This window comes from Thalassophryne amazonica, chromosome 19 (genome assembly GCF_902500255.1).
Source record: "Thalassophryne amazonica chromosome 19, fThaAma1.1, whole genome shotgun sequence".
NCBI lineage: Eukaryota > Metazoa > Chordata > Actinopteri > Batrachoidiformes > Batrachoididae > Thalassophryne > Thalassophryne amazonica.
The window spans coordinates 40900845-40916744 of NC_047121.1; the positions used below are offsets into that span (position 1 = coordinate 40900845).

Sequence of the window (15900 nt, forward strand, 5' to 3'; positions counted from 1 at the left end):
AAAAAATCCAGAATATCACACTGTAGGATTTTTAAAGAATGTATTTGTAAATTATGGTGGAAAATAAGTATTTGGTCAATAACAAAAGTTCAACTCAATACTCTGTAACATAATCTTTGTTGGCAATGACAGAGGTCAAATGTTTCCTGTAAGTCTTCACCAGGTTTGCACACACTGTAGCTGGTATTTTGGCCCATTCCTCCATGCAGATCTCCTCTAGAGCAGTGATGTTTTGGGGCTGTCGCTGGGCAACACGGACTTTCAACTCCCGATCAACAAATTTTTTATGGGGTTGAGGACTGGAGACTGGTTAAGGCCACTCCAGGACCTTGAAATGCTTTTTACGGAGCCACTCCTTCTTTGCCCGAGTGGTATGTTTGGGATCATTGTCATGCTGGAAGACCCAGCTACGTTGCATCTTCAATGCTCTCACTGATGGAAGGTTTTGGCTTAAAATCTCATGATACATTGCCACGTTCATTCATGCCTTAACACAGATCAGTCGTCCTGTCCTCGTAGGAACACTCGCAGCTGTAACCCCCAAAATGGAAGAGTGGCTCCAACAGATTTCAGGTACAACATCAGAGGTGTCTGTCCAGAAGAGTGCAGTTGTAGAAACAGCTAAGATACTGCGCCAAACCCTCAAACTCCCAGGCCTCTGGTAAAGGACCCGAATTTGAGGAACATGCATGAATGTCATGATAATATTGGGCCGTCAGGAATTTATTTGAATTGTTCTTTTTCTGGGGCAGAATGATTGTAGAACAGACATCTTCAAAATAATGAAAAACAATAATTTGGTGTGCAAAATTTAATTTATTTTGCTTTTATTTTGTGCTCTGTGTGCTGGATGTGATGAATCACAGCCTTGGGGAAAGTCTTCATCCTCCATCCTTTCAACATAGAAGCAACATTATGAATACACGGTTAAAAACATGCACGCAGCACACATGATATTACATTCAGATGTATTTATGTCATTTTACATTTGACTTCAGTGTTGGTTGTAAAATTAGGAGCATCAGAACATAACCAGAAAAAACGGCATCAAATCTGAGTATACGCTGTTGTGCATCTCTGCTAAAAAACTCACTTCTGTCTTAGTCATATGTTCTCTTTCTGCATGTATTTATGTATATGTAATATTTGAAGCTGTACAGCTACATTCACTCTAACTATTTCTATACATGATGAACAGTCCATGTATCTGTATGTGCTGCATATTTGCAGTGTTTCTTTCTTGTCCGAGCTCAAATTGCTGCAACTTATGTGACAGAAAATACAGAGCATGAAACTCGTAGTGAGTGCACTTACATCTTTGTTAGACAATGCAGGTGAAGACGTCTCCACATCTGACTGATGGGGGGAGGACAGTTTGGAACTTGGGGGATGTATCCAAATGTCATCCTTCTTCTCCTTGATCTTGTCATCCTGCAGACAAAGTAAACAAGATCTATAATCTTCCACTGTTCAGTAGTTTTGTATTGGTTTTTGCAAATAACTAAATCCAAAATAAATAAATCTTTGTGTAAATTGTTTTGAGTTTGTCTCAGTTTTCACTGCTTCCTTTTTTACAATACAAATTGTTACAATTGTGGTTTATATATAAATTATTTTTTTTAAATCAGTAAAGTTTCCCAGATGTGGTCTGATCTGTCCAAACTGTCAATGAGGCTCAGTGCACTTGAACCAGTGGACCAGTCTGTCTCTGTGGACCCATCAAAGTGGAACTAATAAGTCAATGCTTCCTGCAGACAATAATTCCTGCTTCATAACAAACTGCACCCCCACCCCCTCAGGAAATATTAATAGGAATCTGTGTGCAAACAGACAGGTTTTTTTTGTCTGTGATAAAAGATATTTATGTTTCAAAAAACAAATTAATAAACTGTACATTAGAAGCTGAACTCACCACTTGTTTTTTGTGACGTGTCGCCTGAACAGCAGGTGGAGTTTCTTCACTGTAGGGAGAACAAAATGGCAAGTTTAAAAAAAAGTTATTTTATATTCGAATCATGTGAATACAAATAAAATGTATTTTTTTAATCATATATTTTTGTCATACCATTTATTCTTGCCCTTTTTCTTCAGGGGCACTCGGACTGGCTGGAAGTAGTCGGCAGGTTTAAACCTTCCCCTGGTAACAGCAACATATTTTCCATCGTTCTTCAAGTCTTGTGGATCTTTCACAAGCTGTCCATCAAGTGTGTAAAGTCTGAAAATAAAAAGAAAGAAAGAAGAAACTTGATGATTGCAATTCTGACTCTAAATTGCAAGTATTTATAGATGATTAATTTTGATTTGATACAAATATGAGCCTAAAATAATCACAAATCATCATTAGCATAACCATCATTATTTAAAAAAAATAGGTTAAAGGCTTTAATGAGAGTAAAGTTTAATTGTGACAGTCTGGTTGATAGTTCAATAGTAATAACATCTTCGTGCCAAACTGGAAATTCTGTGAGCAGACACAGATTTCTCCATCTCGTCAACTGCATTGAGTAATTCTGTATCAGAATCCACATCAGTACTTTCGTATATTAGTTTAAATTTACCTATTTCAGCACTGTCGTCCGTACGTGACTTCCTCTCACCCTCAGCCATTATTGACCACACTCTCACGAGCTCCACTAGCTTAGCTTAGTTAGTTGGCCCGCAGCCGACGTGCTTGATGAATTCCTGCGCAAAAAGTAGTTCCCAGATAATTGCGATATATTCCTCTGGGATAATGAGTAAATCTCATCTAAATTAATTCTAAAATTTATCAGTAATAAAATTACAAAGATAACTGAAGTTTTAAGAGTGGTCGTAATAAATATTTTAGAAACCTAAAAGTTATGAGCAACTTCGCCTGTTATTGCTCAAGCACACTGTTAGCATTGACACGATGGAGTTTGATGCAGAAAAGTTCAGAAAGATACACTGGAATGGTTTGATTACTATTTACAGTTGGCGATTAAAGACTTGGGTGTTAACTTCGTAAATTCAAAACAAGAAGCTGGACTGAAAGAGATCTATCTGGGAAGAGACACAATCTGTGTGTTGTTGCTCTATTGAGAGCGACACTCCGAGCAGAGTGGAGCGCCACATGACATGGATGTTCTCGTTATGGCCAAACAACTGTCCAGTTTCTGGATATTCTGTGTTCGTACGCCCCCGCGGCCGGCGTGCTTGATGAATTCCTGCAGAAAAAAGTAGTTCCCAGATAATTGCGATATATTCCCCGTGAGATCATGAGAATATCTCAGAAATTAATTCTAAAATTTGCTAGTAATAAAATTATAAAGATAACTGAAGTTTTAACAGTGGCCTTAATAAATATGTAAGAAACTTAGTTTATGAACTTCACCTCTTATTGCTCAAGTACACTGTAAACATTGACACAGTGGAGTTTGATGCGGAAGAGTTCAGAAAGATACATTGGAATGGTTTGATTACTATTTACAGTTGGTGATTAAAGACTTGGGTGTTAACTTCGTCTTAAAGTCAGAACAAGAAGCTGGACTGAAAGAGATCTATCTGGGAAGAGACATATTCTGTGTGTTGTCGCTCCAACGAGAGCAGTGCCACTGTTTGTTTTTTTACACAGCTTTGAGCTCAAAGCTGTGTAAAAAACAGTGTTTAGATGCACAGAACGTGTGTCAAATACGCGATTCTGTGCGCATAAGAAAAGCGTCGGGGCTGGAAAGACGAGACAATTTCAGTGTGTCGTTCATGCAGAAAAGGTCCGATGACAACACACAGCTTTGTTTCTGCACGTGAAACCATCAGCCAATCACAGACAGGGACTCAGTTTAATTTGCATCACACTGCATGTAAATTAAATTGTGTGAGTTCCCGTGTTGCGTATGTTGATTTTACCTTGCCTCCACTTCTCAGATCCGCCCAGCTGGGAGTATAAAAGTCCAGCGTGCCACAAGGTTGAGAGCAATACAGGATTACTACACAGGATTTGGGTCGACGGCTGTGTTTTTGTTTTTTTTTTATTTGTTTTTGGGGATGTTAGCCTCCTGACCAACACTGCTGTCCAGTTGGTGGCGGTAATGCTCCATAGAAGCTGGTTGCTGCCGTTAAACACGAAGAAGAAGAAGGTTGAGAGCGTCTGGGTTTCTTCTGCTGCAGCGTGTTTTTCTGTCATTAACCTTTTGTTGTATTTTTCTTTCTTTTTGTTATGTTTGTTAATAATAAAGTGTTGTTATAACTTTCTGAGTACCTTCCACTCGCTCCTTTCCCCCCCCCCTTTTTTGTATCTGTCAGTTATGTTGCCAGTGCCCTAGACAATGGCACGTAACAGATTTGGAGGCTGGTTTCTGTGGTGATGTACAACGTTTCTGTCTAGTGTTGTGACGTTCACGAACGAGCCGATTCTTTTGAACGGCTCTTTAATATGAACGAAGGGAGCCGAGTCGAGGCTGCGCGGGAGCCGTTCTTTTTTTTTCATGCATGTTTGTTTCACACAGCTCCCCGAACATCCAGTTACGGTTGCGGCTGTGGCTCCCCCCGCGTAGAAAGAGAGCAGCTACGGGAGGAGGGGCACAGGCAGCATGTGCCTTCACATGAGTAGGGCAGTCACAAATAATTATTACAGTATTCGCCAATCGCGGTAATTTTTCATATTCGTGATTATTTTTCATATTTGAGATTACAGCGAATTATTTATTTTATTCACAAAGCATAAAACGACTCAGAATCTGACGTCATTGTGCTGCAGCCTCGCTCACTGTTTCGCTCTCGTCTTAAGGCAGGACAATAACATGGAGACTGAGGAGCGATCCATCCTGCATTTGGATAAAACGGCCGATTAAAACAGTGACCATCTTCTTCAAAGCTGTTTAAAATGCGGAGTTTACAGAAGGTGCTGTCGGTGTGTGTGTCTCTGTGTGCCGTAAAATTTTCACCGAAAGCCAGATAAATTTTTCGAATGGTTTCCAGGTGCCAGTCACTAACAGCTTCTGAAAAAATTCTGATGGAAAAAAAGTCCTTTTCATTCCCATTTCCAGACAATGAAAATCCGACGAGGGGGCGGGACCACTCCTTCCACAAGGCGTGCTCACAGGCGAATGACGTCACCGACAGGAGTGGAAAAATACACGCATGCGCACGAGGGTTCAAGCATGTCTGACGTAAAAACATATGAATGAAATCCATATAGTTTTTGAAAAAAATAAAAAGGTACGATACTTTATGGACAGAGAATAGCCCCAAAGCGTAATGTTTCCACCCTCATGCTTCATAGATATGGTGTTCTTGGAATGCAACTCAGCATTCTTCTTCCTCCAAACAGTTGAGTTTTTACCAAAATGTTCTATTTTGGTTTCTTCTGAATGCATGATATTCTCCCAGTCCTCTTCTGGATCATCCATTTGCTCTCCGGCAAACTTTAGATGGGCCTGGACATACACTGTCTTAAGCAGGGGGACACGCTCTCTGCGTAGTGTGCAGCCTTTGTTACTATGGTCCCAGCTCTCTCCAGGTCATTCATCAGGTCCCTCCGTGTAGTTCTGGATTTTTTGTTCACCGTTCTCATGAAAATTCAGTAAGGTATATCTTATATTACAATTCTAAGGTGGAACTATGCTAGTATACTAAGGTATATATTTAAATATCTAAAAAGGAAGAGTAAAACAACAGTAGAAAAGAGGGGTGACATCTTGCATGGAGCCTCAGATCGAGGGAGATTATCAATGGTCTTGTATGTCTTCCATTTTCTTATAATTGCTCCCACAGTTGATTTATTCACACCAACCTGCTTGACTATTGTAGATTCACTCTTCCATGCATGGTGCACATCTACAATTTTCTTTCTGGTGTCCTTTGACAGCTCTTTGGTGATGGCCATGGTTGAGTTTGGAGTCTGACTGTTTGAGGCTGTGGACAGGTGTCTTTTATACAGATAACGAGTTCCAACAGGTGCCATTAATACAGGGAACAGGTGGAGGACAGAAGAGCTTCTTAAAGAAGTTACAGGTTTGTGAGAGGCAGAAATCTTGCTTGTTTGTGGGTGACCAAATACTTATTTTCCACCATAATTTATAAATAAATTCTTTAAAAACCCTACAATGTGATTTTCTGGATTTTTTTTCTCATTTTGTCTCTCATAATTGAAGTGTACCTATGTTGAAAATTACAGATCTCTCTCATCTTTCCAAGTAGGAGAACTTGCACAATCAAGAGCTGAATAAATACTTTTTTGCCCCACTGTATGCACATTTTAAATTCACTTTTCGAATATAAACAGCTTTATTCTCATTTCAGGATCTTCTGCCAACAATTTTGACTCAGTCTGACAAAGTCAAGTCTGTCAGTCTTGGAGGGACTGTGACTACCAGCGCCACAGGAAGCTCCAACATTGACAATGATCTCAGTTGGTACCTTCAGAAACCCAGACAGGCTCCCAAACATCTTATATATGACATATCAACTCTGTTCTCAGGAACTCCATCTCAATTCAGTGGCACTCGCTTTGGTTCTCAGGACTCTCTGACTATCACTGGTGTTCAGCAGGAAGATGTTGGAGATTACTACTGTTTCGGCTACCGTGGTGGAGCATTCAGTGATTTCGAGTCGTACAAAAACCTCCCTCAGTTTGAGGACTTTAAAAACAGCCTGCTGCAGGTGCTGTGGTTTGAACAGGAGACTGAGACGAGCATGACAAGTCCAGTGAACGGGTGTCATCAACCAAAACAATTACTTATCTATTTAAAATACAGCCATGAATACACAAATTTCATATGAACTGAAAATCAAATAAATTTCAAAATTTCTCACATTTTACATCTTCACAATTCATAAGACATTTCTTAAGTCATAAAGTGAAAGCAGCACTGTGTGATTTATGACTCTGAATTTTGTACCTTTGATGTAGTGATTTTTGTTTATTTTAGTTGAATGATTTTAATAAAGCATTTAATTTAGTTTACTGGGAAAGTGGAAATTATATGTCTGGTTGATTATGACACATTGACACGAAAATCTACCTTTCCAAGGCTCTATGCACCAGAAGAAAGAAAACTGAATAAATCTTGAGTTATTTTCATTAAATGTGAGACCAGCACATGTCATGTTGTTTCTCCGTTCAATCTTTATCATCCAAACATCCAGACAAGTGTGGCCGAGCACCCGGAGAGATGCTCAGAGGAGGGGCCAAGCAGAGAGGCTGACGGCCTGACCACGGAGAAGGCTGGAGGGGAGAACAGAGACGCACAAGGAGCACATGAGCTTCCTCTGCAAGACAGAGAGCAGCAAGAAATGACAGAGTTTAACACCAGAGGTGTAAAACTCTGGCTTCAGAAAGTAAAAACCCTCCCATGTGTTGCTTCTACCTGTGCAACTAAAACAGGTGATCTCAATAATTAGCTCATCCACCTGCCTGAACAGCTGAACTAATAACAGTCAGCTGGTATATTAGGAAGATGGAACAAATATGTGGCTGGACTTTTACACCTCTGTTTAACACTAATGTGTGCCGACTGCACACTTCCACACAGACATGAGGAGGAAAACAACATCCATCACTAACAACCCTCAAAGACAAGTGACCTGATCAAACTGACAAATGACTTAAAGCTGAAGTGATTCTGAGTCATTACAGTCAATATTTATTTATCACAGTCTTAAGAAATTAATTTGAAAAAAGGACTTCTTCAAATAATATTCAATTTGAGAATTTTATTTCAAAACTTTATTCCTGGAAAAACTAAAAATACAGCAAGAATGCTCCACTGGTAGAGTGCAAACCTCCGCCAACACTCGTTTCCAATTCCACAATTTTTTTTACCTTAGAAAAAAATTTTTCAAGGTGAAAGTCCTGTTAGAAGTGACTTTTCAGAAGCTAAAATATAATACAAAATATAGTTTCAAAGGGCTTTTCAATGTTAAAATCAAATATCTTGTAAATCTGCAATACAGATCAGATGCGGATCAAACGGACTCTGTTCATTGAGAGTGCCAGTTTACACCTCATTGTCACAAATGAGAGGGATTGAAGCACTTTTGTTGGAGATATAATGCAACATACACCAAATGGGCTTTTCAATATTAAATTCAAATGTCCACAAAATCCACAATCCGGATCAAACTTAGACGAGTGCCAGTCTGCTCCTCACTTTCAAATACAGTGATTGGGGCCTGTTGATTAAGATATATTGTAAAATATACATTAAATTGAGTTTTAAAAGTAAATTTAAATGGACACAAAATCTGTAATCCGGATCAGATTGGGATCAAACTTTGTCAGTCAGTAAAGGATACCATCCTACATAACGCTCTCAAATATGAAAGAATCCAATCTATTTTAACAGAGGTATGAATTCCTGAAAATTTGTTCAAAGTTAAAAGACTGGGATTTTTCCAATATTTCAAGATTTTTCCGGACTTTGACCTTTGACCTTGAAAACTGACTCAGTTTTGCCTAACAGGACATGAATCTGCTGTAAAAATTTCCTAAAGATATAAAAAATTGTGAGTTACAGGCTGTTCACCATCAGACAGAAAATCAAAGACAGAAAATCAAAAACAGGTGAAAACATGGCCTCCGCCCAACTTCATTTGTGAGGTAATAAAAAGTGTAGTCATTTCACAAATTAGTGTCACTTTCAAAAGGATTAATGTAAGTAAGACCCCCCCGGCTGCTCCCTTGTTTTGCCCTGGTCAACCACAGCAGATCCGAGGTGGATCTGCATGATGAATGGCCCTTTCTGATGCAACTCCACATTACATGGAGAAATGTGGCGGGGGTGAGGTTTGAACCAGGAACCTTCTGCACTGAAACAAAGCACACTAACCACTTGTCCACCACTCCCTACTTTCCAGATACACTGCATATTCCATAATAGCTAAACTTGTGATACATTAAAAAATAGCGCCACAGTAACCAGTGATCAAAATAACACTGAGGGAAAAATATTTTGAGTCAGCTCAGTAAAAACAATAGATGAGGAGAAACAATTACTTATTTGATATCTCATGATAGTTAATATATGTAGAATGTAGAATATGAAGAGATGCTGAAGAGCTTCGCTCCTCATGTCTGCGACATACTACAACTATTAAAAAGAAATCACATTGGAAAGGGTGAGAAACTGTTCAGAATACCTGGAATCTCTAAAGTTACATTAAGAAATATACAAATTAGCAACTAATGACAAAAACAAGCAATGTTTTAACAATGAATCACATTCTGTTTTATGACAAACATTGTTGTAAGGCTGTTGTTTACACCTCACTCCAGTTAGCCCCCTGGTTTACTGTGGTGAGAAATGACCCTAAATAAATAAACAAATAAATAACACAGTACCATTTAACCAACAACCAAACATCACAAACAAACATACAGTGGCAGCAGGTTTATGGAATATTGTTCATCCTCAGCTAACATTAGCATGCTAGCTTAATAACAGCGCCTTAAAAAAAAACATAATAGTGCTCATTGCCGATATTTTTAAATTCAAATGCAGAAGTACAAGGACTTACAAAGTGTGTATTTATCACCAGCACTCACGTTTCTTCTGCTCTCATCGTTGGCTTTGCAGCTTCCGGTGTACTTCCGGGATACAAAAATCCCGCGACACCTCCGCCCCGCCCTCACCCCCATAACAATTTCTTCTTCTTCTGCTTCTTCTAATAGATTCCGGCAGGCTATACGCTCCATAACAATTTCCCCAGGCTTTGTCGAAGCCCCGCCCCCCGCTTTTGTTGACGTCATTTTTTTAAAAGACAAAAAAGGCGCGAATACGTCACAGCTGCTTTATGCATCACAAAGCTATTCAGAGTCTACTTAAGCATGACAGCAGTCCTCTTAGTTCTCACTTATGTCTGAGGACAAACAGTGTGAGCACACAAAGGTTTAATTTTTCAGCAACAAATCAATCCTCACTTAAATCAAACAGGAAAAACGACTCAAAAGCCCAAAAACGAGGTATGTTTTTCTCACACCAGTCTCTCGTACAGTACAGTACAAACGTTTTAGGGACATTTGGTGAATCATAAAACATTTAAAAAGTATCAAAACGTGATCAATGTTGAGAAATAAGTGTTTTTTTTTTTTGTTGGGTTTTTTTTTTTTTTTTTTTTTGGTAAGTTGGTAAGTGTAAGTTGCAGGACCTCCTATTTTAAGAATAACACGACTTAAATTATGAGGAATTGTGTTTTACAGTCATTGTAATATTGCTGGCCAGGACACTTTCTGAAAAATTATTATTATTATTATTATTATTATTATTATTATTATTATATGAAGTAAAAATATAGCTCACATATTAACTTTTGTTGGAACTGTTGACTAGATGGCAAAGGCAGAAAGCAAGTCCAGATCTGCCACAGACAGAGCTACAGGCAGCAAGAGACAAATACAAGTGTCACCCGAAATTCAGGTAGGTTCCAAATGCATATTTGGTAGAAATGTCGTTTGACACAAATGCTTAAAATTTTTAAGGCGTATCTCGTCGCTCTTTTTACAGAACCTGTTGGACATTGTTCGAGAGGAAAACCGTAAAATGGACTCTCTGGCTAAGCAACTTGCTCCTTTTATAAAGAACCACAGAGTCTCTGACATCAGTGTCCACTCACTGTGTCAGAACCACTATCAGTCTGGTGATGGCTCCAGCCTCCTGGACCACAATGACCACTCACCTTCCCATCCCACTATGACCTCAGAGATCATGACTCTGAAAGGTCAGCTGGAGCAGGAGAGAGCAGCCTGCAGCATCCTGAGACAGCAACTCCAAACTGAAGAGTCTCAGAGGATGTTGCTGCATAAAGATCTTGCTGACACCCAGAAGGAGTTGGAGGATGAACGGCAACGTTCAGCCCAACAACAGGCTCTGGGCCTCAAACAGCAGCAGCATCTGAAGCATCTCCTGATGGAAGCTGAGTGTCACATTGTTGATATTCAGTCTAGGTTTAGTGATGGTATTGTAAAAGTGAGCAAAGAGAGAGACAATTTCTCCAGGCAGCTGCACGATCTCAGGTGCAAATGTGAAGCTGATGCTGCCAGGGACAGCAAGGTCATCTCTGAGCTGAAGGCCCAGCTGGAACAGGAGAGAAGGCAGCAGGAGGAGCTCACAGCTGTGGCTGACAAAATGAGAGCTGAGCTACTTCAGAGTAGAAGGAGATGGGAAGAGGAGGAGAAAATGAGGAGAGAAGAGGTGGACAGGGAGCAGGAGAAGATGTACAGACTTAGTGCTGCACTGGAGATGATGACGGAGCAGAAAGCGGAAGTCAGCTGGGCTTTCGAGGAGGAAAGAAAACGCTCCAACCTCCAAGGTGAAGAACATTTACAGCTGAAGGAGACAGTACGCCTGCTGGAGGACAGTGTGATGGAGATGCAGGAGAGGGTCAAGAGGAATGAACAGGATCTGCATTCTAAGAGTGACCTGGTAAGATTTTTCACACTTTCAGCACACTCAGGATTTTTTTAGAACCCCCATCAGTGTGTTTTGAGCGAAAATATTTGAGAGGCTGCTAAGACCGCCCATTTTTAATTTCCTAATATTGTAGGAATTAGACCGATCCCCTCTCTGACAGATGCTGAGGCCTTAATTTGTGCTTTTGTGTCCTCTAGAATTAATTATTCTGATGCATTGTTTTCTGGTTTACTGCACAAGAGTATGAATTGTCTGCAAATGATTCAAATCTGACTGCTCCAGTTTTGACTGGAATCTGGAAATTTGTCAGTCCCCCAGTGCCCTCTCTTCATGGCTGCCTGTTCATCAGAAAGTGGACTTTAAAGTTCTGCTGTAGACTTGTTAGATGTTGATCGGCTGTGCTGCCGTCTTATCTGTCTGAGTTTGTTCAGCAGGAGGTTCCTGCTGGTGGATCTCAGTGGGCTGACCTGCTGTGTGTCCGAGTTCAAACAGCAGCTTACAGAGTATTTGCAGTTTGCATGGAATCCAAAAACTTTTTAGTAGTTATGTTGACTCTTTAAAATGAAACTATAGGTTCTCGTGTTTAACAAATCAATGACCAGTTGTGTTTTTGGTTTGTAGATGCAGCGTTTGTATGAGTCCTACCTCCGTGCTGAGAGCCGCAGGAAAGCTCTGGCTCACCAGAAGAGCTGCCTGCAATACCAGGTCAAAAAATACCAGGTGCATGAAGAAGAGGTAGAACGTCTCCTCGCCGAAATGGTGTCACGACCTTCACCCGACTGTGCCTCCGGGCTCAGTCCCCTCGGTCGATTTCGGGCTGCTGTGGTTGCTGTCACTGCAGTGTCACGGTCAGTAAAACAGACTCATTTCAGAATGAATTCAACCTTGTCAATGAATAAAACTGAAGTCAAATGTTATTGTTTTTTCCCCACAGAATGAAACTCCTGAACAGGAAGTGGAACAGAGCAGTGAACAGGTTTTCCCAGCGTGAGACAGTCCATGGACAAGCTCCAGGTCAGTTTATGTAACACTTTTTATTCCCGAATAACTTTGTGATGAAGCACGTTACAAAGAAGACCTGAGTGATTTTTTTCACTGTCTGATTGGATTATTATTATTATTATTATTAATAGTATCTGTTACAGAGTCTAAAACTGAACTTTTAAAGCAGCAACAGTCAAACTGTGACTGACAACCTGCAGTATTTATATTATAATACAATGTAAAAGTGAAGGATTAGCAGTAAAAGCTGTAGCACAAAGTATTAAATGACATTTTGATTAAATGTTATCAAAATGTTATGTGATATCAAAAACCTGCACCAGACTTCACTTTCTATGATTTTTAACTTCTTCTGTTTGTGTTTTTTTTCCCCCATCAGGGTCATCTGACCAACAGATGTCCAGCCTCTGGAGAAATGCCGAATATATTGTTTTTGTGAAGCCAAAATAATGTAAATAGTTGGACAAATGTCTATTTTTGTATTTGTAGCAATACAATAAATGAACCTTGACTCTGAAACTGATGTCAAGATCTCTCTCTCGATTATTTTGTTCCCTAAACTGGATGATAAAATGCATGTTGACAGTCTGAGACTAGTAACTCCACTGAATGTCGATCTGGTGTAAAACTTGTGCCAAATCCCAATGTGGATGTTCACTGGTTCCACTGTGGTGACACCGAACAAAACAGGACAGCAGAAAGACAAACAACATTACCAATTAGTTGACAGAAAACTGAGAGCAAATAATGAGTGAAACTTTTCAGGAGTTCCAAACCCAGCAGATCTTTATTCAGCCTGCAGTGAGTGAACGGATGAACACACTGACCACTGCAGCCACATCAAGTCTTCCTCCAGTGACCACACCACCTCCTGAGACCTCTTCAGTTCCTATTTTCAGGATGGCCAAAGGTCGGGGCACGTCACCACTTCCTGTTTCCAAATTGTTGGGGGGACTCTTAAAACAAGAAGGTTTTTCACGTGACAAACCCACACTTTATTTTTCAGGTTGGTTACACACCCCACATCAAACACTCATGCTCAAAAGCTTGAACATGGCTGTATATTCATGTTGTCACATTAACTCACATGAGACAGAAGAGGTTTGTGTGTCTGTGTTCCAAAGACAAAGAGACAGGGAGGAGTCCTCTGTTTCTTCTTCACCATCTGTGTGAAGATAATTGGGATTTTCAGTGGTCGTATTTTCATCCTCTGCAATGTGCAAATAAAAGCAGATCATAATTCTGCAGCTGAAATAGGAAGCCACGCCCACATTTAATAATATAAAGGCAGATGATGCAAATCTCATTGAAAAACAGTCTAAATGTAAACTTTATAAACTTAATTTTAAATTTTATACATAGTCAAACATTAAACAGATGCTCAAAATGTTAAATGTCTACTCCAAACACACTAAGAAAATGGAAGAAAAACCACAACAACAACACAAGAACAGCAACAAAGGAAAAAGTGTGGTAGCACAGAAAGAATGATAAAGGTCACAGCTGTTTTGTGCCTCCGAAACACCCAGATGCCACTGGTGGCCGGATTCTTAGGAACTGTACTGATCATCTGGCGAAGATCTTCTCTTTCATTATCAGATGTTCTCTCTATCTCCACAGAGTTTATGGAAAGATTCTACAATTGTTCCTGTGCCAAACGTCAGTGCACCCAAGCAGCTCAATGACTATACCCCTGTCGCACTTTAGTGATAAAGACATTTGAATTTTTTTTTAACAGAAAGCAAAACCCAATATTAAAGTACAGCAGAAAATAACAGAAATGAGAAAAGCAAAAATAAACAGATGATAACTAAATGATAACATATGAAAACACAACCTGGCAGAGCAAACTAGAATGGAACTGAACAATGGCCAAAGAATGAAAGTAACAAAGAAACAAAGTGACAAAGCAAAACAGAACAGACAATAAACACAATGAAAATAAAACTACTAATAAAACAAAGCTGGGGCAGATGGGGAGACAAAGAAAGAGGGAGAAAACGAATCGAAGCCCCGATCAGGGCCAAATCATGACAGCACACAGTATTATCATCAACTGTTCAAATAAAGTGTTTGCTTTTACTGTGGTTTAATCGAATTCTTGAGTCCTTTCCAGTTTCCAGTGTAATCAGACTGATAATTGAGTTTCATAAAACTTCAACCACTTCATCAAACAGTAAGTTTTAAAGTATATCAATGGTTTAAATACATTCAAGGTATTCATAAACCGACTAACAGTCATAACAACCCAGTCTGAACAGCTGAATACCATTTAATACAAACATGAAATACATTGATTATTGTCATCCCATGACAGGCGATACTGTGTGTGTGTGTGTGTGTGTGTGTGTGTGTGTGTGTGTGTGTGTGTGTGTGTGTGTGTGTGTGTGTGTGTGTGTGCGTGCGTGCGTGCGTGTGTGTGTGTGTGTGTGTGTGTGTGAGTGTGTAAGAGAGAAAGATATCGTTAACAAGGTTACTGTATTTGGCTACAAATATACACTCAGTTGCCAGTTTATTAGGTACACTATGTGAAGCATAATGTCGCCCTTCAGCAAATCCCTGTTCATGAAGAAGTGAAGGTGTGCACTCTAAAAAACAAATACCTCCAGCTGGGTTTGAAATTAAAATAATAATAAAATTAAAAGTGTTCTATGTGAACTTTGCATGACAAAGTAATTCTCAGGGGCTGATACATTCTGTCTTTCTTCAGTTTCACGTGCACAGATGTGCACCCTCTTTACAATATATTTTGCATATTTCTGCATCATTGCTTCTCAGTTTATCTTCATATTTGGTACAAAATGTGAACTGTTTTCATGCACTCACACCTAAAGGTGCCCCAGGATGATGTCACCAACAGATTTGATGGTCATGTTGGTTTTCATGACTCAAGGTGAGAAAATATTAGAACCAAACCAACAGGACTGTGATATTTTACACACATTTAAAATCACATCAGTTGTTAAATCATTTAAATGCACATTTTAAATTCACTTTTTCTAATATAAACCGGTTCATTCTCATTTCAGGATCTACTGCAAACAAATTTCTGATTCAGCCAAAGTCGCCACAGGAAGCTCCAACATTGGGGCTGCTAAGTCACAAAACAGTTTATGAGGTGTACTTAATAAACTGGCAACTGGGTGTATTTCTCTCTCTCTCTCTCTCTCTCTCTCACACACACACACACACACACACACATACAGTCTCACCTGACATCGAAAGACAATGATAATCAAGTATAGCTGCTGTCTCAACTGTTCAGGTGACCCTTCAGAGTGTGTTATTGCTGTTCTGTTTGTCTATGTCTGAGCATGTCTACTGTATTTGAACTCACTCACTCTTTTGTGAAGGTGCTGAAGTTGTCCTGCTCCATGCTGCTAATCACCGGTTTCTTGTTTTCAATTCAGTCTGTGAGACCAGCATCGATTGAAGGCGTCAGATATTCCAGAGTGCTTTACGCTAAAAACAGTCCTTCAAATTGTGTCTTGTGACATTATCTTTATATATCAATCAACAACTCAGGATTGTG

At 39.6% G+C, this 15900-nt stretch overlaps 1 long non-coding RNA gene across 3 annotated transcripts; it reads right to left on the reverse strand.

The window, feature by feature from the left end:
- Nucleotides 1-523: 523 nt before the first annotated feature.
- Nucleotides 524-9647, reverse strand: LOC117532265. Of its 3 annotated transcripts, XR_004566825.1 has the most exons (6): nt 9503-9647; nt 6981-7227; nt 2066-2215; nt 1913-1961; nt 1315-1431; nt 524-893 (listed from the first exon to the last, which is right to left on the reverse strand). It is a non-coding gene; the product is annotated as an uncharacterized LOC117532265 (long non-coding RNA). The 3 variants fall into 3 exon arrangements; XR_004566826.1 differs by lacking the exons at nt 6981-7227; nt 9503-9647 and adding an exon at nt 3865-4007; XR_004566824.1 differs by lacking the exons at nt 6981-7227; nt 9503-9647 and adding an exon at nt 2559-2615.
- Nucleotides 9648-15900: the final 6253 nt, after the last annotated feature.